We start from the raw sequence: 9,456 nt of genomic DNA on the forward strand, positions 1-9,456 counted from the left end.
AAATATCTTTGGAATCTACAGTTAGAGATCTCTTTTGGCTCACATCTTAAATGTCTCATTTCTAAAGCCAAACACATAGAAATAAGATATCATTTTATTAGGAATCATGTGCAAAATGGAAACATATGTATTGAGCATATATGTATTGAAAAACAATTAGCTGACATATTCACAAAACCCTTGAGTGAAGATAGATTCTGTACGCTAAGGAGGGAATTAGGCATATGTGATCCTTTTTATTGAAGAGATATAAAAGGGAGCAAGCAGTCTCATGATACATTCCTCCCATTTCTAAAAACCCATGAAACATGAGTCAAACTTGTAATCTATAGATTCCTTACTCATGTATCATTGTCCCAGAAAGAATTTGTAAGGATTGGAAGCAAGGAAAATTTTTAGAAGCGAAAAGGAAGAGAAAGAAAAAATTTCTGGACTTGGGTCGACCCAACCCAGAATAGGGTCGACCCAACGTTGAGTCGACCCAAGAAAATTCTTGAGTCGACCCAACGTCGGGACCCCACTGTTAAAAGAAGGACCCGTGAGCTATCTAGGGCACTGTTTACCCTTTGTCCTCTTCCGAAAACCCTATTCCCCACTCTCAAATCTTCTCCAATCATCTCCAAACAGTAGATTACTTCAATATCTTGGAGAAATGGGACCCAAGAGAGCCGTAGCCAAGCGATCCGGGAGAGTCTCACGATCTTGTTTAGAGCCTAGGATATGTATCTAGTTCTCATATGTATTTTGTGTTGATCATGTATTTTGAACCTTGATTGAGGAACATTGTATTTGCTTTTGTTTTTGGCATGATTGTACTAAAATGTTCCTATTTTGATCAATGAAGTTTGAATGTTTGTTATTGTGTCTTTTCCCATGTACCTATTTGATGATAACAAAAAGGGGGAGAAGTAAAGAAAGAGTAATAGGGAAGAAGTAAAGATAGAGTAAATAGAGTAACAAAAAGGGGGAGAAGTAAAGAAAGAGTAATAGGGGAGAAGTAAAGATAGAGTAATAAGAGGAGAAGTAAAGAAAGAAAGAGAAATAATTTGTAAAACAAATTGAAAAGCATATAGGAAAGCATATATATCAAAGGGGGAGCAATTTGCAACAATGAAAATGATCAAGTCAAAAATTTATATCAAATTTCAGAATTTGGCATGCACCTTTCACACCTCGATACATAATCTGAAACTCATGTTTTATCTCAAATTTTTGGAGTTTCATCTTTAATGAATTATAAATGAAAGGGGGAACAATTCAAAAAGTCAAACTGGCAACATTTGAATGATATAGGGGGAGACTTCACTCTTATATATGAAAAGTTAAAATTTAGCAAGTTAAGCCCTTTCAAAAACTGAATTTAAGATAAGTATCAATAGGCTCATACTCTTTATTTTGTAATCATCAAAAAGGGGGAGATTGAGGATGATAGTGTTATTTTGATGATTAACAAGTAATTATCTAGAGTATGTTATAAGTTAAATCGATACTTCATTTATAAGTTTATTACTCTCAGTATATTTTGTATTAATTGATATAAATACATTTCATTGTTCATTTGAATGAATCTAACCTTGAGATGCAGCAAAGTGTGGATTGAGTCGACCCAAAGGATGATTGGGTCGACCCCGTCACATCAAGAAATCATTTGGCACACTTCTGCAAAAATGGCACAGATGAACAGTGTGTTGGGTCGACCCAAGGAAAGCATGAGTCGACCCAAACATCAAGATCCTCAAAACAACTCAGAAAATGGTTCTCTGGATTTACTGAGAGGGTCGACCCAAGATGAAGTTGAGTCGACCCAAGCTTGAGTCGACCCAAACCCTGTGTGGGTCGACCCAAAGGCAAGACAGAACAGAAGACAGAAAAGGTTCTCTGGAAACCCTGTTAGGGTCGACCCAAGAAGAAGTTGAGTCGACCCAACTGAACCTTGAGTCGACCCAAAGAAAGGTTGGGTCGACCCAAGTGAAGGAAGGCTGAATTTCAAGTTTCTGTGGATTCTGAGAGGGTCGACCCAAGGAATGTTTGAGTCGACCCAAGTGAAAGTTGGGTCGACCCAAGGACAGGTTGAGTCGACCCAAGCACGAGCAGAAGCATAACGGCTAGTTGTGCAGAAGTGCTTTTTGGACTCCCAACGGCTATAAACGGCTAGTTTCTTCAATCCAACGGTCAGGAAGGACTATTTGGAGGTTGGAGAAGTATTTAAGAGGGAGTATTCATCAGAGGAAGCAAGCTTTGAAAAATACATCAAGTGCATTCAAGAGAGAACCCTAGCAAGGCAAGCTTCATCCAAGTGCTTCATTCAAGAATCAAAAAAAAGTGGTTGAGCAGATTCAAAGAGTCATCAAGAGCTCCATCCACCCTTGAAGAGTGAAGCATCCTTGACAAAGAAGAGATAAGTCACATCAAGCGATAAATATTCTCTAAACTCTTCTTTGTAGATTATATTGTTATATTTGCTCATCTAGGAGTTTAAATCTTCTTTCTTTGTTTATTAGACTACTTGTAAAGGTTGGTTAGTTAGCCCGCAAAACCAACGAAATAGGTTGATTGGTGAACCCGAAAAACCAATTGTAAAGGTTCGTTGGTGAGCCCGTAAAACCAACATAGGTTGTTGGTAAGCCCGTAAAACCAACGTAGGTTGTTGGTGAACCCGTAAAACCAATTGTAAAGGTTCGTTGGTGAGCCCGTAAAACCAACATAGGTTGTTGGTAAGCCCGTAAAACCAACATAGGTTGTTGGTGAACCCGTAAAACCAATTGTATAGGTTCGTTGGTGAGCCCGTAAAACCAACATAGGTTTTTGGTGAACCCGAAAAACCAAAGTGTAAAGGTTTTTGGATTGTGAGCCCGGAAAACAATCCAACTGTAATCCGCGGGATTATAGTGAATTCTCAAGGGGTCGCTTGGGGAGTGGACGTAGGTGCTAAGGAGAGCATCGAACCACTATACTTCTTGTTGTTTGTATTGTGATTTGTTTAAGTTCACTAACTCATCATTTAACACAAGTAAGATAGTTAAAATTAAAAGAAACCAATTCACCCCCCCTCTTGGCTTGTCACCTTGGGCAACACTCATCATACCCCCCAACTGGCTTATTGCTAGTCTCTAGCAATTCAGAGCAAACAATAACATGAGAGTACAAAAAAAATGTTGGTTGATCCTTTGATGTTTTATTAGAACTAATTGCATAAAATTAAGATAAGTACTCACTTTCGTAGGAATCACGATTGCACTTAGCATGCGCAACAAGCCGTTAAACCCCTAGGTTACCCTAGTGGACGAGTGTTGTCTCATGAGGATTTTCAGGGATGCTACCCACAAACATCATGAATGATATGACATGACATGAGATCCTAATAAAAATGTGAAATAAATTCTAAGCTAATACACATGTAATTAATTGATATATATTTTCAAGCATGGCAACTATTAAAGCAAGGAAAAAAAATGATCATGTAGTGTGCATGAAATCGCATGACTTTCTCAGAGTACTAATACCTCCACCACAACCGGGCATCGCCTGAGTTTTAGGTGCACTACTCAAGTTCACAAGTATTTTCTACAATTTGTTAGAACTTGATCCATCAAATTTTCAGAATATCACATGTTGTCTAAATTTGTCAAGAATGGTTCGCATGTAAAGAAAGAGCTATCAATCCCAAGTAAACAACCCGGGTACACAGAGGTCCGACACAATGGAGTCAAACCAGTCATTACCACATGTCACTAGGTTCAGTCTGACCAACCCTATTCATGCTTATTTTTATTTTTAAACACAAATGACGATTACAATAGTCCAACCCCATTAGGCTCTAGTAAGGTCCATGTAGCGAGCTTTCAGTCAATGACCTCCGATCCAGTTGGCTTAAGACATTAGGTGAAACACCCCTCGGACTTAATTACTCGAACCAAACTACGCCACGAGGCCAGACTTGTCATTATAAGGATTTTTCTATTATTATTATCATGCAAGAAAAGAGATGGTAGACTGAACCATATAGATATTTTTATTATATATGTGACTGCATCGTGACTATAGGTCAACCAAGGTCGGATCATAAGGCACCTAAGTAATCTAACTGGGATATTCAACCTCTATCTTTATGTGAAAACCAAATCATGAACCTTATGGTACGAACAAGGATACTCATACTTCTTTTACGGATAAAGCTAACAAAAATGCAGTTAACAAATATGAACTCCTGAGATCTTCCTATTGTCATTAAGTACATGTGTGGGGATCTAATAATAGGTCTCTGATCAGTCATAGTATGCATGTGTTCCTTGCCTTAATAGGTGCACAAACTCAATATGAAAATACATGTGCATTTGCTCAGAAAAGAAAGTAATAAAATAAATCAAATGCAAAAACAAGTTTTTTTTTTTTCAAAATATTTTCCTCCCCCCAACTTAAACATTGCATTGTCCTCAATGTAAAAGATACAAGAAACGATATATGAAAGACAAGAGAGAAAATAATATTGGAGAGAAGAGTAATACCTTGAGCTGTTGATATCCAGAAAAGAAGACCTACAAAATAAGAAGAAAAATAAAAGAAAAAAATAATTCTAACTAATATACATATACCTTTGTCGTCAAGCTCAGTCATAAGAAGGCTCCTCCAAGGAAAAAGAGTCCTCTTCATCTGCAAAATTCTCAAGAAAAGGTTTTAATCTGTGTCCATTTACCTTAAAAATTTTGCCATCTTGTGGATTCTCAATCTCAACTGCCCGTGTGGAAAAACAGTTTTTACAATGAAAGGACCTGTCCATCTTGATCGTAACTTTCCAGAAAATAGATGTAAGCGAGAGTCATAACAAAGAACTTTTTGTGCAGGTTCAAAAAATTTTCTTAGAATTGATTTATCATGCCTGATTTTCATTCGTTCTTTACAAAGTCTAGCATTGTCATATGCATCCCGACGAATTTCATTCAGCTCACTTAGTTGTAATTTTCTAGCTAAACCAACATCTGACAATTCAAAGTTTAATTTTCTAATGGCCCAATACGATTTATGCTCTATTTCAACAGGTAGATGACGTGCTTTTCCATAGACTAGCCGACACGGGGACATACCAAGAATAGTTTTATAAGCAGTACGGTAAGCCCACAATGCGTCAGAAAGTTTTAAAGACCAGTCTTTGCGTGATGGATTCACCGTTTTCTCTAAAATTCGTTTAATCTCCCGATTGGCTAACTCTACTTGGCCACTAGTCTGCGGGTGATAAGGAGTTGCAATTCTATGAGTGATACCGTACTTTCGTAATAGGATCTCAAAAGGTTTATTACAGAAATGTTTTCCACCATCACTAATTATAACCTTGGGCATCCCAAACCTAGAAAATATGTTTTTTTAAGAAATTTTAAAACTGGTTTGTGGTCATTTGTTCGACAAGACACAGCTTCTACCCATTTGGACACATACTCAACACCAACTAAAATGTACTCATATCCAAAAGACGGTGGAAATGGGCCCATGAAATCGATGCCCCACATGTCAAAAATTTCAATAGCAGTAATGGGCTGAAGAGGCATCATTTGCCTACGAGTTAGACTTCCAACACGTTGACATGGGTCACATGTCCTACAGAACTCGTGGGCATCTCTAAATAGTGTAGGCCAATAAAAACTACATTGTAACACCTTCGCTGCCATTTTCTTAGATGCAAAGTGTCCTCCGCAAGCACTGGTGTGACAAAAAGAGAATACACTATGCATCTCATGATCCGATATGCATCTTCTAAAGATTTGATCATTACAATAATAAGAGGCATCGTAATAATAACTCCTTACTTCACGCAAGAAATTATTCTTATCATTCGATCCCCAATGCTCCGGCATCCGGTTCGTGACAAGAAAGTTTACAATATCAGCATACCATGGCATAGTAGAAAGTGTAAACAGCTGCTCTTCGGGGAATGAGTCCTTGATGGAAAATTGTGGCACCGAATCATTAAAAACTAGCCGTGATAAATGGTCAGCAACCACATTTTCTACTCCCTTTTTATCTTTGATTGTGATGTCAAATTCTTGGAGTAGAAGTATCCATCGTATTAAGCATGGTTTGGCCTCTTTCTTATCCAATAAATATTTTAGCGCTGCATGGTCCGTGAAGATAACAATAGGAGCACCAAGGATATAAGAGCGAAATTTGTCTAACGCAAATACTACTGCAAGCAATTCTTTTTCGGTGGTGGTGTAATTCACTTAAGCATCGTTTAAAGTTTTGCTTGCATAGTAAATGACATATGGCTTGTTATCCTTGCGTTGTCCCAGGACAGCTCCTATCGCATAGTCGCTAGCATCGCACATGATCTTAAAAGGTAATGACCAATCAGGTGGTCGCACGATGGGTGCGGTGCTAAGCATAGACTTCAACTTTTCGAATGCCTCTTGACAGGTTTCAGTCCAATTAAACGGTGTATCAAGGGATAGGAGGTTACATAATGGTCGAGCTATGACACTAAAGTCCTTGATGAACCTCCTATAAAATCCGGCATGACCCAAAAATGATCTAACATCTCTAACCGTCTTGGGTGCAGGTAGCTTGGCGATTAGGTCAATCTTAGCTCTATCAACTTCCATGCCCTTCGATGAAACAATATGTCTTAGGACAATTCCCTTTGGCACCATGAAGTGGCATTTCTCCCAATTCAGTATCAGATTTTTTTCCATGCATCGAGCTAAGACTGCTTGTAAATGTGACAGGCAATCATCAAATGAATCGCCAAAAATAGAGAAATCATCCATAAACACTTCTAAAAATTTCTCATTCATATCTTCAAAAATGCTGAGCATGCATCTTTGGAATGTCGCAGGTGCATTACACAACCCGAATGGCATCCGACGGAAAGCGAATGTGCCAAAAGGACAAGTGAAGGTAGTCTTATCTTGATCCTCAGGTGAAATTTCGATTTGGTAGTACCCGAAATAGCTATCGAGAAAATAATAGAATTTGTGTCCTGCAACTCTTTCCAAAACTTGGTTGAGGAAGGGTAGGGGAAAGTGATCTTTCCTAGTGACCAAATTCAATTTTCGGTAGTCAACACACATGCGCCAACTCGTCGGAACACGAGTTGGGACTAGTTCACCCTGGTCATTTTTGACTACTGTCAGACCCGCTTTCTGGGCACAACTTGAGTAGGACTCACCCACTTGCTGTCGGAAATCGGGTAAATAATACCCACATCAAGCAACTTAAGGACTTCTGTTTTAACCACATCTCTCATTGTCGGATTCAGCCTACGCTGCTTTTGCCTTGTGGTTTTCGCATTATCCTCCAAATATAACTGATGCATGCAAATCAAAGGGTTAATCCCCTTTAAGTCTGCAATCGACCATCCAAGTGCTTCTTTATGACTCTTTAGGACCGTAAGTAAATTCCCTTCTTGATCATTATCGAGCTCAGTCGAGATAATTATGGGAAAAGTGTTATCGGGTCCAAGAAAGGCATACTTGAGTTCCCTTGGTAAGGGTTTCAGCTCAAGTATGGGTGCTTGTTTCCGAGATTGTACAAATTTTGTCCCTTGTGAGGGCAACTGCTCGAATTCCTCTATTCTCGGTCTCCACCTATTGACCATCATGACATCCGAATTATCTAAAATAGGTGGAACCACATCATCAGCAGTACCTTCGGAACACCAATCTATTAAACCATTGTCGGCCGATTCAGTAAATGTTTCTTTTAACAGATATTCTTCCGCAATGGTTTCAACCCATTCAACCTCTTTACTTTCTTCATGATCACTGGGTTGTTTGCCTATACTAAAGACGTTCAGTTCCAATGTCATATTGCCAAAAGAAAGCTTCATGACACCATTCCTACAATTGATCAATGCATTAGAAGTTGCAAGGAATGGACGTCCTAAGATGACCGGAATCTGAGATGGTGAATTCGAAGCCGGATGTGTGTCCAGTACAATAAAGTCAATAGAAAAATAGAACTTGTCTACTTGGACTAACACATCTTCGATAATTCCTCTAGGGACCTTCACTGACCTGTCAGCTAATTGTAAGGTGACAGTTGTTGGCTTCAAGTCACCCAAACCGAGTTGCTCATATACCGTATATGGCAACAAGTTCACACTCGCTCCTAAATCTAGCAATGCTTGCTCAATCCTAAAATTGCCAATGATGCACGAGATAGTTGGGCAACCTGGATTCTTATATTTAGGAAGAATGTTATGCTGTAAAATCGCACTCACATTTTCAGCCAAAAATGCCTTCTTCTTGACATTTAATCGACTCTTGATAGTGCACAAATCTTTCAAAAATTTTGCATAGGAAGGCACTTGTTTGATTGCATCAAGAAGAGGTACATTGATTTTTACTTGCTTAAAAAGCTCAAGAATTTCAGAGTTTGGTTCAAGCTTTTGCAAGGGCTTTAATCTTTATGGAAATGGTGCAGGAAAAGGACATTTGATTTTTTCAGTAGATGTTGGTGCTTCAGTTTCTTCGTTATCCTTTTCTTTTGTCTTTAAAGGGTCAGAATCAGGTATGGCTTGAGTTTGTTCTGGGACTGGTCGGTCAATAATTTTTCCACTTCGCAAAGTTATTATACTCTTCGCTTGTTCTTTATGCGAAGTTGAAGATGATGCATTGCTACCGACATAGACTTGAGGATTTGGTTGTAGTTGAGCTGGTAGCTTACCCTTCTCTTGAGCACTTAAAGCAGTGGTCAGCGTTGTCAGTTGATTTCTTATTTCATCATTGATTTTAGCTTGACCTTGCATGAAAGATTGCAAAGTTTCTTCGAGACTGGGTTTTTGAGGGGGTGCGTGTGCATAATGAGGTTGCGGAGGTGGAGGAGTTGGGTTATATACTTGTTGAGGTTGGTCATTCCTCCACCTGAAATTTGGATGGTTCTTCCATCCAGGGTTGTAGGTACCCGAAAAAGGATTATTAAAAGATTTTTGATATGTATTCATAACATTGGCCTGATCGTGCAAGACTTCCTTGAATGCGGGTATTGTGGGGCAATCAGTGGTGGGATGACCAGGCATCTCACAAATCCTACAACACTCGCTGTTATGTTCTAAGGTCTTGACGGGTTCAATCCTTCTAAGTTCAATTTCCTCTACATTTCTAGTAAGGGCTGCCATTTTAGCCTGAATATCATCCTGAGTACTAAGGTTGTAAAGGCCCCCGTGTCCAATGCTAGTAGGCTTAGGCAAAGGTTTATTCACTCTATCCCCTGCATCCCATAATTGTGCAGTCTCTGCGAGAGAGTCTAAATAGTCCCATGCCTCATCGGGTTGCTTTTCCAAAATAGACCATTGCACATAGTCTCTATAAATTGTTTTAACTGTCGAGACAACCCTTCGTAAAAGAAACTAATGGTTCTCCATGTTTCAAACCCGTGATGAGGACAAGAGAGAAGCAAATCTTTAAATCTCTCCCAGCATTCATAAAATGTTTCATGGTCTTTTTGTTGGAAATTACTAATGTGCCT

The 9,456-nt window shown here is 38.9% G+C and overlaps 1 pseudogene; it reads left to right on the plus strand.

The window, feature by feature from the left end:
- The first annotated feature begins 9,358 nt into the window (after positions 1–9,358).
- Positions 9,359–9,456, plus strand: LOC120105758 (small nucleolar RNA R71; annotated as a pseudogene).

This window comes from Phoenix dactylifera, chromosome 11, assembly GCF_051530095.1.
Source record: "Phoenix dactylifera cultivar Ajwa chromosome 11, Ajwa_hap1_PhDact_Kaust_v1.1, whole genome shotgun sequence".
Taxonomy (NCBI): Eukaryota; Viridiplantae; Streptophyta; class Magnoliopsida; order Arecales; family Arecaceae; genus Phoenix; species Phoenix dactylifera.